At 46.1% G+C, this 21,545-nt stretch overlaps 1 protein-coding gene across 4 annotated transcripts in view; it reads left to right on the forward strand.

Annotated features, from left to right (window-relative positions):
- EFCAB12 (EF-hand calcium binding domain 12) overlaps nucleotides 1–21,545 on the forward strand; it is a 921,238-nt gene that overhangs the window by 234,109 nt on the left and 665,584 nt on the right. The gene's annotated exons all lie outside the window — the stretch shown is intronic.

A 21,545-nucleotide genomic window follows, 5' to 3' on the forward strand; every position in this document is an offset into this window, starting at 1 on the left:
GGTCATAAAGGTGAGCTCAAATAGCCAACTTGGCCTCTCTATCTTCCATTGGTGATGAAATGTGATACAGTGAATTGGCGACTAGATGGTTGACAAGTGTTCAATTCAAGTGTTCTTATTTTAAATAATAATAATTGTATAGTTTCTACTACCAACTGTTGGATCTAGGTGCTTGTGTGAGCTTGGTTAATGTAATGAAGGAGTCTGTAGCCTAGCAGGTTAACACCTTTTGTGATGAGCCATAAACTGCAATTGATTCTGAATAAGGCAACATGGATCATTATTTATGGAATTTAAATAATATGAAAGCATTTCTAAAAGCTGTGATGACCAGAATTGGGGTCTTTTAAAAGAGCACTCTTTATTAAGCGGGTGTAAGAAAACCAAGGTTTAAGAAATAGAGCAAAGTGTTCAAACATAGGTGACTTCAAAATTCCTCTCTGTATAAATAAGGAAAACTTAAGGTGCACTTCACCTATGACGTAAAAAGGTGCTCAGAGTACTAAAAACCCTAATGTAAATTTGCCTGTCGCAACTAATCCTGAACTTAAAATAAAGGTTTACTGAACCAAATGTTCCTGAAAATTGAGCTGTCAGAATAGCTAAATCAAATGGTGCAAGACTTAAAGCCTCGAGTGGAAACAGTTGAGGGTAAAATATCCAACTTAAAGTCCTTTCATGAATTAAGAAATTCCAGCAATTCAAAGAGGTCTTCTCTTAGGGTTTAGTTGGGTAGACAACCAACAGGGCCACTTATGCGAAGAACTCAAACTGAGACCTGTAGTTGCCGTCCAGGTGCTGGGCCTCTTCGGTGAGGGAACAGTATGGAATGCGGAGCAGTCTTTTTAAAGCGAACTGTCATGCCCATGGCACATACAAGTGCGCGCAGGATCTAACAGGCACGGCAGGCCCGTAAGAGGAGTCACGGGAGTACCAGGTGAGTGGTTTTGTGAGTGTTGGTGTTTGTGTGTGTTTGTGTGTGTGTGTGTCCGTATGCTGTGTGGTGAGGGAGAAGGGGACGGTTTGTGTCTGTGTGTATGTGGTGGGAGTTTGAGGGGGAATGATTAGGGGCGGAAGGTGGCGGGGAGTAAGCGGTTGAGGCAAGGAGTCTTGGGGGTGAAATCTCTGACTTCTAAGACATCACACCAGTGTGGGAGAGGGTGGGGTAAGGGGTGGTCAGAGAGACGGCGTGCGTGGAAGTTTGGGGGGGTGACACCCCCCCTCAGCGGAATGTGGTTGTCACAGCTCTGGTCTCCAGGCGCAGGAGTGGCACCAACCAACCACCCCCTCTGCGTTCTGGGCGCCTGCAAGGTAAAACTTACACAGGCCTCCGAGACCCCGGCGGGGAAAGATGGGTTAGGGAACCGTTGGTTGGACAGGAACTGGTGTTTAGGGTAACCGGAAAGAGAGTCAGGAGAGGGGCGGTGGACAGGCAATGGAACATGTGATAAATACAACAATTGACAATTAAACACTCAACTAGAGATACCATGTACTGCATGCACATAATACAACCCAGCTCAAAAGCGAGCCAAAGAGAGACTTATCTCTGGGGTGAGTGCTGGCCTCCTGCCTGCGCACTTTCGGGTCCGGTATCAGGAGTACTTCAAATGCTGCAAAGAGAGCATGAGTTACTATTCTGTGGGCGTTTCCTCACACACACAACACTGTTCATGAATAGGAATTAGTGACGCCTCCCCATGCAAGCCCACTTGTCTCAGGCTTTGTTAGTATCAGTTTGCATGCCCCCTTTGATGGTTTAAACTCCGTTTATGCAGTAAAATAGCCGCACGTGGCTTTGCGGTAAACGGGGATTCATGTGTTTAAAAATCACACATCGTAGTATGGGTCTTTGATGTGCTAATAGCCGCACATGGCGAGGTTGCGACTCCAGTACAAGTCACGCTATGCTAGTCGCGGTTTCCTTTAGGCAGCACACGTGGATAATTGTATAGGCAAATAACATGCACTGCTCTAGGAGTTGTTGCATCCCTGGATGCCCCCTCGCGTGATATTAGTTTGTGGTTAGGAACGCTATTGCGTGAACGACTTAGCTTCTCTGGAGCAGGGGGGACTCGAGGATATGGTTGACACCCCCTGCATGTGCCCCTGACAGCTTGGAAAGCTTCCTGCGTATTCGCTCCTCAAAGCGGCTTTGCTGCACTGTGCGCGTCTTTCCCAACACTTGTTTAAGCTCCCCAGCGCTGGCGCTACTTAGCTTGGGCATGCAAGGGACCTGGAGGAAGGTCGTCTGGGGTGTAGCCTCTCGTGCTGCTCCCCTTGCTCAGAGCTCCGGGAAACACGTCTGCTTCAGTTGGACGTCTGAGCACAAGCCCCGTGGTTCTGCTTGCGTGCGCATGCGCGCGTATCCCCCACCCAACGTGGGTGAGGTTTTGTAGTTCTTGGCCCGTGTCTGCTTGGAGAGGTAGTCTGTAGGCTCCTTTTCCTGCAGAAAGGGCACACAAGCCTTTTATAAGGCTGGATTCTTTTCCCGTGTGTGTTTCTTTTTGGTGTTTGTTGCTGAGCCATGTCTGAGGCCCACACCTGGACCCTTTCCACATAACCCCAGGGCCTGCCCCCTGATAGTGGTATTTCTGCTTTTTGAGGGGCACCCAAAATCAGCCAACATCAATCAGTCTTTTTGGTATGCAGCCTTCAAAAAGTGAAAATATCACATAGAACTGAGGTAACGGCTGGATTCTGTGCTTTGGCTCTTTATCTCAGTCCTCTGGGTGATTCATCCCTCTCTCTCAATCTATTTTGGTTTTTTCGCTATGTTGCCCCAACCTCCTGTTGGGGTTCTGCGATTTTCTGTTTCTTCCCCAGCCTTTAACTTCTGTCCCTCTCCCGCTTTCAAAGGTCTTTATGTATTAACTCCTGTTGGGGCTCTGTTCTCCTTCTTTCTCTATTTGACTTTACCCCTGTCTTCCTTTCAGGGGGTTTGATCTTCCCCAGTCTTATTCCAAGGGTTCTTGTCAGTCTCTCTCGCTTCTGTCTCTTCTCCCCTTTGTGGGGCATTGTATTTTAATCCCTATTTTTTCAAGTTGGGTGTACAATTATTTTTACGGAGTAAAAATGTAATTCCAATTCCAAATGGGAGTATTTTATAAGCAAATAAAAAATATGTTTTAACTGCAAAACGGAAATGTTTTTGTAAAAATTATTCCTTTGCACCTAGTTTTCATACACATTAAAAGACACAGGTTTACTACTTCTAATCAGGCAGTAACAATAGTAGTTTCTTCCTGTGGTACTACATGCACTACTGGTCCAAACATACCCATGTTTCCACTCGAGGCTTTAAGTCTTGCACCATTTGATTTAGCTATTCTGACAGCTCAATTTTCAGGAACATTTGGTTCAGTAAACCTTTATTTTAAGTTCAGGATTAGTTGCGACAGGCAAATTTACATTTGTGCGTGAAAGAAGGGGCACAAGGTCTTACATGTTTGTTTCCTATTCTTTGTTGGCACTATTTTTACTACATATTTTTATTTTTATTTTCTTTGAGTATTTACCTATTTCTAGGGAGTAAAAGTGGCTGATACACACCCCTTATCTGCAGGGATTTTCTCTTTCCTTTTGCTTTGCCCCTCTCCCCCTCAGGGGACTTGACGTTGCTCCTCTTTCCTTTAGGAGTGTATCTTCTTTACCTTCTTTCTCTCTCTTTGCCCCTCGCATGTTCAGTGGAACTGGAATTTTGTTCCTCTCCTGTTCAGGGGATCTTTACTTTAAACCCTCTTCTCTCTCTGGGGTCTTGGTTGGTCCCTTTTCTGTTTGGAGGTCCTGCTTTTTTCTCGTTGTTCTACCAAGTTCTTAGCAAGATATTTCCTTGGCCTTCTCCCAGGCTTCACAGGCGGGCAGTTTTTCCTCCTTTTTGACTTAATTGGTGGTACAGGCATACTTTCCTTCTCCCTCCTGGGTCAATCAGTTTCCTCCAGGCTCTTCAGGCAGCTTCTAGACAGGCAGTGCTCCAGGGTAGTCCAGGCTCCTGCACCCAGGCGACAACTCCTCCACCTTCAGGGTACAGCTCCTCTTCATGCACCAGCGTCTGAAGAAAATAAGAAAAGTACAGGGACCTGTCCCTGACTGAGATAAGTTCAAAGTGAGCTGCCTCTGTTTTTGTAGCTAGACTTTTCATTCTGTTGGATGCTGATTGGTGTAAAGCCCTGCTTACAGGATTTGGTGGCAGGGTATTTCCACTCTGGTCCACCTGTGTAAGGCTCTCTCTCTTGATTGGCCAGTTTGAATCTCTGTTGTTTTAAGCATGTTTCACTTTCTTCATTTTCTTTTATTCATATTTTATCTTGACCCCATCAAAGTATTATTCGTCCAGTCTTTGGTGGTCAGGTCTTACTTTATTCATTTAAGTGTCCTGACTTTCTGTATCAGGATTTGAACCCAGGTCCTCCCAACAGGTTCGAATGTATGCCAAACCTTCTGGATTTGTGCTGACGCTGTTGAAGGAAAATGGTACGGCATTTCCTCTACGCTCCTGCAGCACATCTCTGCCAGCGTCTCTCTACTTTCCTCCTGCAGCACTGAGGACATCGCGCCTTGTCACCTGGAGCTCCAGTCCGGGCACTGGTGGGATGAATGCCACACTGTCGCGCTACGTGGCATGAGCTACGCCACTGCTGCTGCTGTCTTCCCCGGTGTCCAGGTAGCCACAGGTGTGTCTATCTTGGGACTAGCAGCACTTCGATTCATTTCAAGGCCCTACATTGGTTTCCAATAATACAATGGCAAAAATGTAAGATCTGCTATTCAATACAAAGATCAATCTGGCACGCTGCACCTACCTACCATGAGATCACTGTCACTAAAATCGGTCTGTTAGTCGGTAGCCAATTTAAAGTCCACTCGAGTGGTGGTCGTACCTTCTTGAACAAAGGCCCTCTTGTTGGATGAGTTCATGATAATTCTTGTGTAGACAGGAAATCATCTAACATCTATGCTTCCTTCAAATTTGTTCTCTTTTCTCGATGTTCATGATCAGTGATCTTTTGTGATGCTTCCATCATATTGCCAGTTAGCTTTCACAGATTTTACGTGGCACTCCGGTGTTGCAGCACACTCTAAGGTGTTTTATGTATGGCGTGTAGCACATTACCGAAACATCCACAATATCTGGTTGTCCATGTCATCCTTTTGGGAATCTAGCTTCAATAGATTAGCTGGAGGTTGCTGTTTTCCTTTCAACAATTAAGATACTGGTCTCCTTCCCAGACGAAACATCTGCAGTCTCTGAATAAATTACCAGCTGCTTAACCGCCCCGTTCACTACTGGATGTCACTGCACTGCTTCATGCTAAGCTATTTAAAGATGCAAGTCCTCTTTCTCCCTGCCTCCAACAGTAACTCCACCCTCCCCTCTAGTTCCCCCTTAACCGCCTCACCTCTCACCCCTGGTTTGCAACCTTGGGGTTCTCTTGGACAGCAACCGCTGAAAATCTGATCATTAGAAAAATCCACTCACACACCATATAACTTAGCTCTACTCTTGTGCTCTGTATACTGGATTACTGTGTGAGCCTATACCCCGGGTCTACCTCTTTTTTGCTTCCTTTTTCAAAAGCCTAAACTTTGCGACATGCACCCTTTTCAACCAACCCCACCTTTGCTTACCGTAATCACACTGGTTGGCTATTCAGGAAGTTCGCTCTCTTTAAATTCCTGAAACTCCTTTATAAGTCCATCCATGGTCTTGCCTTTCATTAACGCTAAATGTATCTCACTGTACTCTCCCTCTCAAACTTTCCGTTTCTCGTCGCTTCATAACCCAAGTGAAGGCATCATGAAGCAAGACACAGACAACAGATTCAAAGTTCAGAAAAAACAGTTTATTAACTTAAATGTCAGGATGGTTGAAGGACTTTCTTGCTGTATGCTAAGGTGGGATTTCCCTACCAAAAGAAACTAAGGACAGTCCAGTTCAACTTAAAAGTCTGTCTGTGTCCAAAACCTATACTTGCCCTCACAACTAAAGCTAAAAAATGTGTAGGGATGTCAGCAACAAAAGAACCAGTGTTCCAAATAAAGTCCTGAGCTGCTTCTAGCTCTGGGCCTACTTTCCAACTCCCCTTCCCCAAGTTCATGGCAGTTCTGCAAAGTCTCAAAAGGAATCTCAGGGTTACCTTCCCCATGAAGACAGCACAGATCTAAATACGAGAGCTCAGGTTCCTTTCCCCCCAAGAAAAGAACCACAGTTCAAAATTAGGCTTAGGAATCTCCTTCCCCAAGACACCAGCTTGCTCAGCTTGCCAACTTGTACTTAGTCAGTCTCTCAATATTTAAAACCAATTGCAGGTCAATTGTATACTCCTAGTTATTGATAGTTCATACAGATTGCTTTCTTCTGCTTCACTTCAGCAATCTCTTTCAGGCACTTGTGATTACTTTGTTTATTTCCTTGGCTTTCACGATAGGGTATACCTGGTGTAAGGAACTCATGGTGGCAACAGTAAAGACAAACACAAGTGATCACAGTTCATGGGTGTTTATTAAACCATATAGGTAGGTTGGAAAAACGCCTAAACTAAACATAAATCTAAGATGGGTGCAAGCTATAACCATCAAATAATAATAGGGCAGTCCTAGTGGCGTCTTGTAAAATAAAAGGGCCTATACTAAGAAAAGGCCTATTGCCAATCCTTACAACTAAATACAAAAAAACTTGGGATAGGGAAAGAAAGAAAGAAAAGAAGGAAAGAAATGATAAGTCAGGATGTGGTAGCCAGGGTCTCCCTTCCCCACGTTTTGAGCAAAGGCGACAAGGCGGGACTCGGGAGCATAGCACACGCTCGAATTCCCCAGCACAAGACTACAGTTCCGTTCTCAGATATCAGGACCCCCAGTGGTCAAGTCTCTTTTTCTACAAAAAGTCCCTTGCCTCTGAGGACCTGATGTGTTAAAAATAACAAACAGAAAGTATCTTTCCTTATGTACGTTTTGGTGATGACTTTTCACCCCTGGATCCCCCTCTTCGGGGCTCAGCTCCACAAAAGTTCCTAGCGATATCAGGACCTTTGGTGGTTAAGTCTCTTGCTTCCGAGAGCCTGATACATTCAAAATAACATGCAAAAAGTTCCCTTCTGATTGCACTTAGGGTGATGATTCCCCCGACTCCCCCTCTTCCCGGCTCAGACCCCTCTCGAATGTCGGCTCCCTCCGTTAGGTTCACCATGGCTTGTATTCAAAGGGATTTCATCGGTTATATTCCCGTATCGCTAGGTGGCAGGTTTTCACATCTGCATCCCCCTCTTCCGGGCTCAGACCCGTTTCAACTGTTTGCCTCTGGGTTCACCATGGCTTTTACTCCAAAATATTTTCACCTTTCGCATTCACCAGTCTTAATGTCCTTTTAAACAATCCATTGTGGACATTCCTCTGTCGGGTTCACTCTTGTCAACACAATGTTCATTGGGGCATCATGCTTCGCCCCTTTTTGTTGGCATCCCTCCGTTGGGTTCACTCTTGCCAACCTCACAGTTCCTTCTCCTTTCTTACTATGCAGGATTCGTCTCCCTTAGCTTTCCATTGACATGCCAGTCAAAGACATTTGACTGTACAGCTGGTTTTACTAGACCCCTGTATGACCACTTTGACCTTTTCCTTGACGATATTAGCAGGGGGCCTCCACAGAGTGATTGGGGGATTGATACATGGGTACCAGAATGGTTTCATCCCGGGCCGCATCACTGCCTTAAATTTGCGCAGACTGCATCACATAGTGGCACAGACTGCTGACTGCGATGAATAGTACACGGTGGTGTCGCTGGATGAAGGTTTCGATTCGTTGTACTGGGAGTGGTTGTTTGCAGTACTGAGGGAATTTGGATTTGGGGAGCAGTTCTTCAACTGGGTGAAGATACTAAACGCCTCGCCGGTGGCACAAGTTAAAACAGGTAGGCAAGTGTCCGCGGCTTGGGACATACAGAGAGGCATAAGGCAGGGGTGTCTACTGTCATATTTCCGCAGGAGTTTCTGGACACAGGCATATGGGTGGGAGGAGTTGGTCACTTGATATCATTATATGCGGATGATATATTGCTCCATTTTAGGAACCCGCAACATAACCTGCCACTAGTCCTGGAAGTGCTTGATAACTATGCTAGGGTATTTGGGATTCACTTCAGCAGGGAGAAGTCTTGTTTGTTCTTGTTAGCTTGTCTACGGGGGGTAGAAATGAGTGAGTTACCGGAAATGGGGCTCCCTTCGTGTTTGGACTCCTTTACATATTTGGGGGTGCATATTATGCATAAATCCGAGGGCATGCACAACTATAATATTGGGGGGGTAGTAAAGGGTCTAAGAAGGTCCATGCCATTTTGGTCGAAACTTCCATTGTCACTAGTGGGCAGGGTTGCCATGGCAAAAATGATAGTCCTACCGAGGTTTTTGTATTTTTGTCAAAACGTCCATCACTACATTAAACCCCCCTTTTTTTGATTTCTGGAATCATTGCTCAGGGAATTCCTCTGCGGCACGGCACAGCATGACACGACACAAACTTGCGCTAACACTGTGCCTGCCCTACAGGTAAAGTGGGGTGCAAATGCCAGACCTAGAAAGGTACTACCAGGCAGCACAGCTCAGCTTTGTCGCCAAATGGCTCTTGGATGAAGCCACATCAGAATCGGCGTGGTCGCCCTGGCATTTCTGAAAGAGATTTTGTGGCTATCATTAAGTTGCTTGGGCAGTGAGCCTGCACTAGTCGTGCTGGCAGATAGGTGTGGCACAGAACCCAGAAATTGTTAAAACTAGAGAGCCCATACACATCGGAGGTACCAATAGCAGTAGACATTTGTAGGAGTAAAAATGAACTGATGGTGGCTAGACTCTGGGAGGGCTGTGGTCTCTGAACTTGGGAGGGACATGTATGAAAATGGTACATTCAAGAAAATGGAGTGCTTGACTGAGCAGGCGGGCCTAGCTAGGTGTCAGTTATTGTGGTATTTGCGAGTGAGGGCGGTGGCTAAGCGGAAATGGATGAATTGGCCAGATGAACCAGTGGTGACTCCACTGTGGTCCCTGATGCACACCATAGAAGATGGTAGGAAACTAGTGTCCAGGTTAAATAGCAATTTGGTGGACAGGCCCAATCCTTGGAGCCTGAATTGAAGGCCGGATGGGAGTTAGATCTTGGGGAAGAACTGGGAGAAAAAGAATGGGGATCGCATATTGGGTTTCCCTCGTGCAGTGTCCAGAAACCCACGCTTAAAACTAATCCAGCTGAATGTGCTGTACTGCACCTACATGACGCCAAGTAGGGTGGCCATAATTAGTAGCAATGTTCAACCAATATGTCTGGGCTGAGGTAGAAACTAAAGTGTGAGTTGGTGCAGTAAACTGGCTGGAGGGGCTGGCTAGTGCTACATACGAGTCCTGGAAAGTATTGGTTTGGGACATGCTCAACCCTTCTGACGAGAACCCTCGGTGAAGGTTGAGAAACACCATGTATGCTAGTACTAATACTGTAGTTTGATGAAAGTAAGAGCTCAAAGTGGCACCCATCGGTTGGCAATTCATAAACACTATTACATGTGCTGCACTTGTAGGTGGTGAAATGTCACTTGCGATGTGACCCCGTGCACCTGTCCTGAGGAAAAGACAATTGGTTGTGTGACCAGGCCCACTGTGAGGAATATTTCCTTCTAATTTGTTGTTGTTGTTATGTTGAAGTTGTCTTTATTGTATTGGAACTGAGATATGCATGAATTTGCTGATTTGATGGCAATAACAATCAGAAGTAAGCAAAATGTATGGCTATAAAGGGCAATAAAAAATGTCAAATAAAAAAAGTTGACTTTTTCCTTGCGGCTCTCCTACAGCCTTCTGGTTTCAGTACTTTTCAAGCAACACATTGACACCAAGGTCACTTCCACGCTCTATCAAGCACTTAACTCCTTTGGGGCGACGCAGCTAGATGGGCTCAAAGAAAAATGGGAAAAGGACATAGGTCAAATGGAACCAGAAGACTGGGTAGAGGCATTGATGTTCCCTAGAGAAATAGGTATAGACTCCAAGCTCAGGCTTATACAACTGAAGATCCTCCACCGCACATACTATTCACGCACTGCCATGGCCAGATGGGGGGGACTGGAAGACGGGACATGCCTCAGGTGCAAAACAGAACCTGCCACGTTTTACCATATGTTATGGGACTGCCGAGTCTTACAGGTCTTCTGGGAGAACTGTATCAACAAGATCGCACCCACCCTGGCGACGCCAATCCCCAGGGATCCCAAAATGATACTGCTGGGAATCCGAGGTGAAGTGGATCTCTCGAAATATGAAAAAATATTTCTGGCACTGGCATTTGGGGCAGGCAAAAGATTGATCGCGGCTAGCTGGGGCTCTGCCGACCCTCTATCCGTGAACCGCTGGAGCAATGAGCTGGACAGATGCGCGGCCTCGGAGCGCCGGATTTATAATGCACGGGGTTGCCCCCGCAAATTCGAAAAAATATGGGGTAAATGGCTGGACGCTAACTGAAAAGTGCCGTTGAAAATAGACACGTATTGTTGTTAACATTGGTTACCTGCCTTATCCCACAAATGCCTGATGGCTCTCGGCCCGACTGGGTTCCTTTTGCTTTTTTGAAAACTGCCTTGCTACCATGATCTGATGTATGCCTTTGATTCATGTTTGTTTTGTTGTTGTGTTACTAAAACTTAATAAACAGAATTATTAAAAAAAAAAAAGAGTAGGGAATTGAGCAGAGTCTCTCAAGTGAGCACCCACGTGGCGCCGGACCCCTCTGCAGCTGACTTTCCCCTGAAGAGTTATCAGTTCTTTGATTTCCCTTTAATTTGCTCTTTTGCAACTTTTGTTCAACACAGTTCAGTTTCTTATCGGTTCTCCCCTCGACTCACCGGCTGTGATGAACCGCTTCGCTTTTCTTGTCTCTGGAGTCCTGGACGGTACCATGGTAGCAATCGTCTCTCCCTGTCCTGCTTATCAGTGTAGGGGGGCTTTGTGGACCGTTGACATCTGCTGCAACACATGTTGGCTATTGTTCACGGTCTTACGATTCCTTCCATTGAGGTTTCGCAGGTCTGGGTCGAAAAGGGCAAGTTTGCTTCTCTCCTTGTCACCCCTTCAGTTTTCGCCGCCTTTCTTCTTCTCTTGAACTGCCGCCCTGGGATAGCTGTATCGTTGTGCGGTTTGCCTTGCTCGTAGTGTGCTCTCGTGCTCCACCTTTTTGGGGAAGAGAAAGGGCCATTCGATGTGTGTGATTCTAGTCAATTGCCTGACTTTGCCTGACCCTTATGTTGGGACATGTCAGATAAACGGCTCTGGTGTTAGTCCGTTGTATTACGTGGTGTGCGAAAGTGTTCGTGTTGGAAAAGGGGGTGGGGGAGGTAGAGTTTCTGCGTATCCTACGTGGTTGGATGGGGGAAAAGGTGAAGGACTAAAACAGCCCTGAGTAACTGGGATAGAGCCATGCAAATGAAAAGATCAAACGAGGGCTGGGCCCTTTATCCCCAATAGCACATAACATCGACTTCACCCCAGGCTTGAAGAAGACATTTTGGGAGGGATGGAAGGGCGCAGACACCCTGACACTGCAGGACATGTACCAAAACGGTAACCCAATCCCTTTCGTAGAATGCAAAAAAAAATTCGATCTGGGTGAAAATGAAAGGTTCAGATACATGCAAGTACGACATTGGATCTCCCAACGTCAGTGAAAAGGGCGGTAACAAGAGCCCCAACAGGCTTAGAATTAACAATGCAAGAGGGGGAACCAAAGAGGGGGGATATCAAGAATCTACAGACTGCTTGATGGGGCACAGCCAAAGGACAACCTAATATATAAAGGGAACTGGGAAAAAGATGTAGGAGAGTCGATAACGGAAAGATGGACAAGAGCCCATAGATCCTCCAAATGTAGAGAGAGAGAGAGAGAGAGAGAGAGAGAGAGAGAGAGAGAGAGAGAGAGAGACACCCAGTAGGAATGGCCATGGAAGCTGGGGGTTTGGGGAAGGGAAGACCTAGGGGGGCAAAATGAAACAAAAAAGGGGGAAAACCCTGGAGATACAGGACAATATACGATATAGCAACAAGAGTAAATAGGACTATGTTATAAATGTTACTATGTTATATGACTACTAGGTTTGGAATACGGTATCGCCGAAGGGAAAATAAATCTGTTTAAAAAGAGAATAATGGAAAAGAAAGGGGGGGAATTAATTGTTCTACTCAAGAACTTACTTAAGAAAGAAATTAACACTGACTGTAAGATGAATGCTTAGGATACTACACTGGTTTTCTTAAGCATGCCTGTAACCTATGCTCTTGAGAAGAAAATGGAAATTAAAGTTTGAAAAAAAAAGGTGACGAAGGAAGGGGGGGTACCGCGTCTCACCCGTCGCTGTCCCAGCACCACTCCCTGAGGACCCCTCATCCAGGTGATCCTCCCGCACTGGTCCACCCCCAGGAACTGGATCCAATAGCGAATGCCTTGTCCTGGCCACATGGATGACAGTTTCCTCGGTGCTAGTAAGCAAGATACCTTCATTTTCTCACACGGGTCTAGGCGCATGCTGTTGGACCACACGGCCCATCCATTACAGGTCATGCAACTGGTCCACCCTAGGCTTCCTTGCCCACATTGAACGCTGGATGCTGCAGGCGGCCCACACAGAGAGAACACAAAACCTCCTAATTAAATAAATAGATACAGAAACATTAAATTATCAAATGCTGAAAATTCCATATTAAAATCTAAACAAATTCATCCTAGTCAGTGATGGCTGAAAACATAAATCTAGATTATGTACATGTTGATATGTGACTAAAGTAACCTTTCAAATGAGTTGGAAAATTGGGCCATTCTTTTGCGAATAGAGGCTAAAGCAGACCAGAGAAGCAGAACTGCCAGGGTCACCTGGGAGCTATTAAAAATCAGGTTGACAGTGCCGCTCTCTCAACTAGCAAGGTGCTATGAATCACTGGAAACTGAGGGAATGTCTTGGATCGAAGATATCAAGAATTCACCTAAAAGAAGCTAAGGACTCAGCTCATGCAGAAAGCAACCCAAGAATACCTGCCATTCGTTCAGATGGCAAACACCAGATATAGGAGGATAATTATCTTGTCAAAATTCAGTGTAAAAAATGTATTACTGCTTGTGCAACTGTGTCTGCCGAATATGTCTGCCTGAAAACCTCCAACATCCTTGTGTTGGGCTAATGAGCACTGAAAGCTCCCACCATTTGGCTTTAAACTACTGCTGTGACCTACATCAACTATTTATTGCTTTGGGATAAAGACTCATGCACACTATGGGCAACATATGTGGTTTGTGCAGTGCCACATGCAACAGAATAATTTTGAGAACTAACGAAAGGGGGAACATCGGAGGAGAAAGGAGTTATGCCACCTTTTTTACCTCACTATCCAGATGTTTGCATCCAACAAAATGCTCCCCTGGAGCTGTGGCATCGACATAAAACTCTGGTGAGAGTTGGGCCTCTGCTCTTAGCACAAGAGAAACCTCTAGCCCTGAGCACCTAACTGGTTTACTACAGAACAGCAAGTCTACTACTGTTGTAGACCTACCCCCAGAGGATCTATCTAGGGACCAATTCTTATTACCCTTGTATGAAGGATTAACATTAAATGCCATTAATAACTTCTCTACACAGTTTTAGCATTAGAAACAACAAGTAATATAATGCCTTTTTTATACCCATAAATAGGAACACATTATTTATGCTCTCTTTTATGTTCAATCAATAAGCCATTCCCAATATTAGAAATAATCTGGCTGAATATAGTCCTAGCATCCTACTCCTCCCCTATTAATATCTAGGAATATAGAACCTACCACCAATCAATAATGTATATAGCCACTGTGAGCCAGGCATGGTATCACGAGAGACCAAGACTCAAAGATAATCGTTTTAAAACCTTTTATTTACTAAAGTTCCTGGGTTGGCGTACGCCTATCTGTTCCTAACACTAAAGGGATGGTTCCCTTACCTAATGCTCTAACGGCCATTGAAGTACAAAGTAAAAATCTGTCTGTGTCTAAACCTATGCTTGCCCTCACTCTTTTACAAAAAGGTGTTAGGAAGTCTTTGAAAAGCAAAAAGTGGTGGGTCAACAAAAATCGGAAAAAACAGGATTGGTTTCAGGTGGTCTTCTCACCAAGTGTAGGTTGGTCAGCTTCAACAGAATGAGTTCAGTCAAAAGGGACAGTTCAATCCTGGCCAAGGTCATCGGGAGCCGGGTGGAGGGGGCCCTACCGAAGCTGGTCCATGGTGACCAGGTGGGGTTTGTTAGGGGGAGACAGGGCTCAGATAATATTCGCAAGACCATAGACCTGTTTCATTACGCCCAGGTGTCGGATCTAGACGCGAGCGTCCTCTCCCTGGACTCAGAAAAGGCATTCGACAGGGTCGAGTGGAGGTTTATGGAGCTCACTCTACAGAAGATGGGCTTCGGGACCCACATTAGGGACTGGGTGGCCGCACTGTACAGGGCCCCAAAGGCCAGAGTCCAAGTGAATGGTAGATTGTCGGACCCACTCCTTCTATCACGAGGAACAAGACAGGGATGCCCACTATCCCCGTTGATCTATGTCCTAACTATGGAACCCCTGGCAATAGCAATCAGATCACACCCAGACATAAAGGGGATCAGGAGAGGCGATGTAGAATTCAAGCTCTCCCTGTTTGCAGACGATATCTTGGCCTATCTGGTGGACCCAAGATCCTCACTCCCCCCTCTCCTGTCCCTGTTGTCCGCGTTTGGGCGATTCTCAGGTCTAAAGATCAACACATCTAAATCAGTCCTCCTCCCCATGAGAACTCGGGACCCGGGACTAGACTCCCGGGACAGTTTGGGGGGAATAGCGGTGGGGAAGAACTCAATCCGATACCTGGGGATCCTTCTGACCAGGGACCTGCACAAACTCGCCCCTGCCAACTACGACCCTGTTATGTCACAGGTCACAGCCGATTTAAGGAGATGGGGCTCCATGATCTTGTCCTGGTATGGTCGCATGACGGCAGTGAAAATGAATATACTCCCGCGCCTACTATATCTTTTCACCGCCCTCCCCACCAACGTCCCCGACCAATCATTCAGGGTCCTCCAGAATGCGGTGCGCGAGTTTGTGTGGCAGGGTAGGACCCCGAGAACCGCGAAGGCCATTCTTACCTTACCTAGAGAGGAGGGGGGGTTCGGGCTCCCAGACTTTCACCTCTACTTCCGCGCCGCTCAATTGCGCGTCCTCCTGGAACACATGAGGGAAGGGATGGGCACATACTGGGCGTATCTGGAGGACATGGATGCGCACCCACTTAAGGTACGCGACCTCCTATGGGCCCCACCTAAATTCATCCCGAACAGACTCAAATCCCACCCAACACTGGGAGTTCTCTGGGCAATATGGAGGGAGGGCCCCCAAACGGCTCATCTGACATCATGGCCGTCCCCGATGTCATCCCTTTGGGGCCACCCACTTAGTCTGGGAAACAAGGGGTTCCGTAACGCACAGTCCTGGTCGGACTCGGGGATGGAATGGGCTGGACAATTGTTTAAAGAGGGAGATTTCCTACCATACGAGGACTTGCAGACCGCCCTCGGCCCGGAAACAATCTCCATATTCGAGTACCTCCGCCTGAAGGGTATCCTGTGCGATCAATCATGGGGCCAGCGGCTAAAGAGGCAGTTGACCCCCTTTGAGAAACTACTCGATACTGCAACCTCCAGGAAGGGGGCGGTATCTGCAATGTACAGAATCCTCAACGCGGTTAACCTGGAGAGAAGGAGGGGGTTCCGCACTTTCTGGAACGAGCTGGCCGGGGGAGAAATCTCGGAGGACTCCTGGTCGAGGATATTCAAAATAGCATTCCACGGGAACCTGTTCACTGCAGACATGGAGCACAACTTTAAAATTCTACAGGGGTGGCACAGAGATCCCGTCAAACTGTCAAAAATGTTCACGGGAATATCCCCCGCCTGCCCGAGGGGATGCGACCAAGCAGGCACGAGGGGCCACCTGTGGTGGCACTGTCCGAAAGCGCAAACATACTGGGAGAGGGTAAGGGGTTGGATCGCTGAAGTCACGGAGGAATTGCTCCCCCATAATCCCCTAACAGTGCTGCTGGGCCTCCCCCCAGAGGATACGGAGGTACACAGATACCCGAGAATGTGGGAAACAATGCTGAGGGCCGGGAGGGTGGCATTGGCCCAGAAATGGAAGAGCAGGGAGACGCCCACAAAGGAGGACTGGATACACAAGGTTAAAAACATGTTCTTGATGGACAAATTAACAGCGATGATGAACAATGACATGAACTCTTTTCAGGCTAACTGGTACGGGGTTCAGCAGATCTGGGGATGGGAGGTCCACTGAGGCTCGGGGAGGGAACATGGATGGAAATGAGGACTCACGTCCCGGGGGAGATTGGACGACATACAGCCTAACACGCAGTTGGAATCTTCTTGCTTTTTTCCCGAACTCCGGTCACACAAAGTTTGCAACGCATCTCCCTGTGAAGGGGGTTTTACTGGATCCAAGTTAATGGGGGGGAGGGTTTGTTCTTTTCTGGGAGGGCGGGGGGGAGGGGCTCTTCATCTTTTCTCTTATTTTGGGGGCTGATGACATGTTTATTCTGTGGTAAAGCTTCCAGCCTGTTTGTTATATTATGAAAATGTTAATAAAACAAAGTTTAAAAAAAAAAAAAAAGGGACAGTTCATAGGACCTTCTCCATAGTACAAACAATGTCAAAAGGCCTCATTACGGGTCTGGCGGTAACCCTGCCGGTGCCACCGGCGGGTTGCTGCCGGACCCGTAATCATTTACTGGCGCCTGACTTCCCAGCGCCACCAGCTCATTATGAGTCTGGCGGCCGGGAAGTCAGGCGCTGGTAAATTTGTTAATCCTCATTATTTTCTAGTCCCTATGGGAGTGTGGACACCGAAGCACCAACACTGTTGCTGCTGATGCTTCTGTGACGGCTTTGCCTACCGTGACCGCTGTGCCCGGCAGGGTCAGACCTGTCGGGCACAGCGGCTCCGGCAGGCAAACACGTAGTTTGCCGGTCCAGAAACATTCAAAACATAACAAAAAAACCACAGTTCTTTTCTTAAACATCTCGGGATTCTCTTCCCCAAGCTCCAATTTCTTCGGTAACACAAAATAATCAAGATTGCACTTTGATGTGCCTCTCGGGATTCCCTTCCCAAGCTTAGGCCTCTTCCAAGATCCAACAAAGGTTCAGCTCTTGGACCTTTGCAGGGTTCCCTTTCCCAAGCTTAAAGGCATGGTCCAGTAAAAATGTTTATTGTCCCTACGGGTCGGCCATGTTTTTTTAAGCCTAAGTGGCTCGATTTTAGAAAACTTTCCTATGGACCTTACCCGAGTTTTCGTCCATTAAACGCACGCGAAAACAGGCATCAGGGAGCCGCCATTTTGTGATAATCCTATCACTTGCCGCATTGCCCTGGCTGACCTGCTTCTGCGGCACTAAATCAATTCCCCCGCCCCTGAGCCTGACATTATCAAAACATTCATATTCCCCGCCTCTCTCCGTGACGTTACTGTGCTGCGTAGGCAAACGCGCCCAGTCGTCTTCTACGCGACTCCACACAGAACCCGGAAACCAACACAGACCATCTCACAACACAGCGCGCCACAATTCGGAATATGAAACTGTACTTTAAAATCAAACAGCAACACGGTACATTTGGTAAAGTACATTTATTTGACATTAAATGTTTAGAGAATATTCAGCAATTGCCATATGAACTCCGAAAGCCATTTATTTTCTTTCATCTGTATCCGCAATGGTATACAGGGTGTTGCTTTTCGTTAAAAGAAGCACTTTGGAAGCACGGTGAACCGCAAGGCTGTTCCATCAACTAGGCACTAGTCCATCGTAAAGGTTGATGTGTTGCTTCTAGCCACTAGTACAGCGTAAGGGCATGTGGGCCCTTGGCGATCGTCCCATAGAATTGTCAGTGTGCTCCAGTTGTTCACACAAAGCTGCAGGTGTCTCACGAAGAATCCGTCTGCCGGTGTCTCAAACCGAAGACAGTAGCAGAAGGGGAGAAAATACCTGTTAATAAAACAAAAAAATTATAATTAGTCTCGCCAGCCGATCTTCGTTAATATTACTCCTTTTATTTATTACGGCCGATCAGAAACTATTTGCTTGCAAGGATAGTTCAATGGAGTATGTTCGGCTCTAATATCGATGCGAAAAGTAACTAAATAAATCGAGGCCAATACACAATGATAAACGACAGTTAGTCTACATGCGTGTGGAATGATATGATATATGATATGGCATTTGTAACGCGCCTATACACAAGTGTTTCAAGGCGCGACGAGGCAGGGGGGGAACAAGGGCAGACAGACAACGATCCTACTAGGCCAGGTGTTATTCAGATCATGCATGGGGAAGGGGGGAGGGCGTTAAAAGTGCTGTACATGGTTAGTCGAATACAAGATAAATAATAGGGCCAGCTGGTGGCAAGTGTAAGGTAAATGCCGGGAGAAGGGGCTGAAGGATACAGAGACAGTCCCGTAGTGCAGGTAGGCAGTGCAGGGAAAAGTGGCTGTGCCAAGGACCGAGATCGGTGAGACCAGTGGACCTGCATGCCCATGTGCCCACTACGAACACGTTTTCCTTGATTTTCCTAGCTCTTCATTCATTCATTTATTCATGCATCCATTCATTAATTCTTCATTCCGGTATAAAAGCGTCTAAAGATTTACTCACATTATATTTGAAATTTCCATTGTGTCTCTTCGTAATGCAGTCTGTAAAACGGACCGTGCTCTTGACAATGATTTTTCGTATACTGAACTAAAATGAAACTCGGTCTAGTTTCTGAATTTTCTGCCTTCTCATCTCTTACGTTATTGCGCACACCCTTCAAATGTAGTTCTTTCGGCATGGTCCCTGTCTCAAGGTCAAAAAACAATAGACCCTTATACTTCCAGTGCGACTTGTGGGCCTCTTCTGGGCGCGAGCTGAAAATCAAAGCCGCTGTCCTTCGCATTCTTTATTTGCAACATCATGTAGTAAAGGCATCTGTGAGAACTTGAAGTTTAGAATCCCTCTATGTAGTGCGCCTCAATGTGCAAATGCGAACTGGCTTCTCTCCCAAATGCCACTGCCCGCTTGGCGCGTTCTAAGGCCCCCAATTTTGTCCCCGTTGTCTGCGAGCTTTGCAGCCCCAAAAAATCATAACTATGGAGACATTTAATTTTTGGCGGAAGGTCAGGGAAAGTATAAAGTACCACAAGAGTTGAGTTAAAAGTGAGATTTATTGTTTGTTTGTTTGTTTTATTATTTGCAATACGCAAGCCTCCCCTCCGTTAACAGTGCGCAGCATTTACATTTACATGAGATGAGACATGAGAAAAATATATACATACACATATATGAGGTGAATAGAGAGAATTCAAAGATGACACCCAGCTTGTTCGCCACCCATGATGGTGAAGGTAGGGGTTAGGGTTACAGGTACACTGTACAATAACATTTATTTACAAAAAGACAATTGTATTGCAATTATTTAAACCGGGATTTGTACTTCACAACCAGCTGTGCTTCGGGTGGACATGGCACAGTTTCAATGTTCGGTGGCAATGGATTACTGCTCTGCACAGAAACGTCCAAAATTCCATATCTGTGCTTCTCTAACACAGCAACAATAAGGCCTTTCACAAAGTCGAACTGCATTTCATCATAGACTGGTTTGATCACCCATTGCTTACTTCGTTTTGAAAACACCTTAGTGTAGCGAGGCATCCTTACTTTACCCCTAGTCCTAGATTGTTCACATCCGACATTGCTGTTATGTGCCAAGACCGCTAGTAGAGTGCGATGTTTCATGCCCCGAAAGCTAAAATGCAAGTGCTTTGGCCTGTACTTTAGGGACATATTGTGGAACACCTCCAAATCTCCTGTGTGACAGAATTCTGTCAGTCCTCTCAAATCTCTTGATAGAGTTTTGTCGAAAACAATCTTCTTAATGGCTTTATGTGTCGGTGAAGATGGATTCAACCAGTTCTTCTTCCGTGCCTCCTCTGGGGACAAAGGGCCATGTTCACATTGGTGGAAATGTTGATTTTCTGTCCAGCGGTGAACGTTGGTACAGTGGTGCATCAGTGACCGCCATTTTTCAAGTAGTATTTCCACTGACCCTTCACAAGTTTTTGAGCTCCACCAAAGATGGTTGGTGATAGAATGGGACCACTGCAAAATACTTTCAAAACCTTTTTTTTTTCCTGCAGCCGAGATTTTCTTACTGATTGATTTAGCAAGATGCCATACGTCAAATTGATGATTAATATGCAGGAACTGCTCTCTCATTGTCTTGGCAATTGAAACGTGTCTGTCCGTGGCTATGAGGTCGATGTGCATTCCCCTTGATTGTAGATATTCCACTGATTTTATAAATCCTAGTTTCTCCATGGCCACTGAGGATGTACACTGTCTTACCTGCACGACCACCAAACTCACAATTTTCTTACTATCCATGTCCTGAAAGTGGTAGGTGCAGTACTTGGCAGAAAATCCAGGGCTGTCGCACTGTCCATCGCCGGCTAGCCTGAAACGTTTCCTTTCAAATGTACTTAATAGAGACAATTGTTCAATTTTCCAAGCATCACTAATGGCCGGAAACAGATAATCACGTTGGTATATGTAGCACAGCGATTTAGAAATGAATGGAGTCCCACAAACTGAAAGAAAGCCTCTAACTTTCTAAAACTGGAGCCACTAAAAAGTGATGCAGCTGCACACAGTAGATTGTCTGCTGGCATTTTCCCCAGCATCGTTTGTGCAGACCATGAGAACCTATGAGTTAATCTACAGGTGGCATTTATTTTGACGTTACTGCCTTTTATTTGACGAGTCACATTAATCAATGTCTTCCCACATACTTTCCCTCTAACGGAATGCACACATTTCAGCATACTTATAATTTCCATCAAACAACTGTCGAATACAATGCTCTCTTTCATTAGACTGTCATCCAGCGTCAACGTTATTTCGGCCTGTGACGTTGCAGAGATTTCAACACATTGGAAAGTAATATCGTTGATATCAAGTTCTGATGCGTCTATGGATGCTGCGGCTGGTTCATTCTCTGTCATTTCGACATCTATTACTTCAACATTGATGGGAGAACACAACAATGTCGACATGTTTTTGGGTGGCAAATTTTTGGCGGGTGTAGATTGTGTGAATTGATCTGCAACTACTTCAGAGCCATCTTCAATACATTCAATATCATCTTCTTGTGGTGGTGCGGTCGCACTGTAGCAATGGTCCAATGCAACTTTGCTGTATTCTCCAAACACAGTTAATTCATGTTCTGGCCATTGGACATGAGCATCTCGAGCCTGAACACGCCTCGCCTCAATTAATAGTTCCTCCATAGTGTACATGGTCTGGCAAGCAACATCTCTCATTCGCTTCACTGTCTGTGTATGTATAGTTCTGAAACCCACGGGTAACTAGAGGAGAGATTGGAAAAGGGATGTTCAGTTTAAACACATGATAAA

Source organism: Ambystoma mexicanum, chromosome 2p (genome assembly GCF_040938575.1).
Source record: "Ambystoma mexicanum isolate Mex_15411 chromosome 2p, UKY_AmexF1_1, whole genome shotgun sequence".
NCBI classification, from domain to species: Eukaryota; Metazoa; Chordata; class Amphibia; order Caudata; family Ambystomatidae; genus Ambystoma; species Ambystoma mexicanum.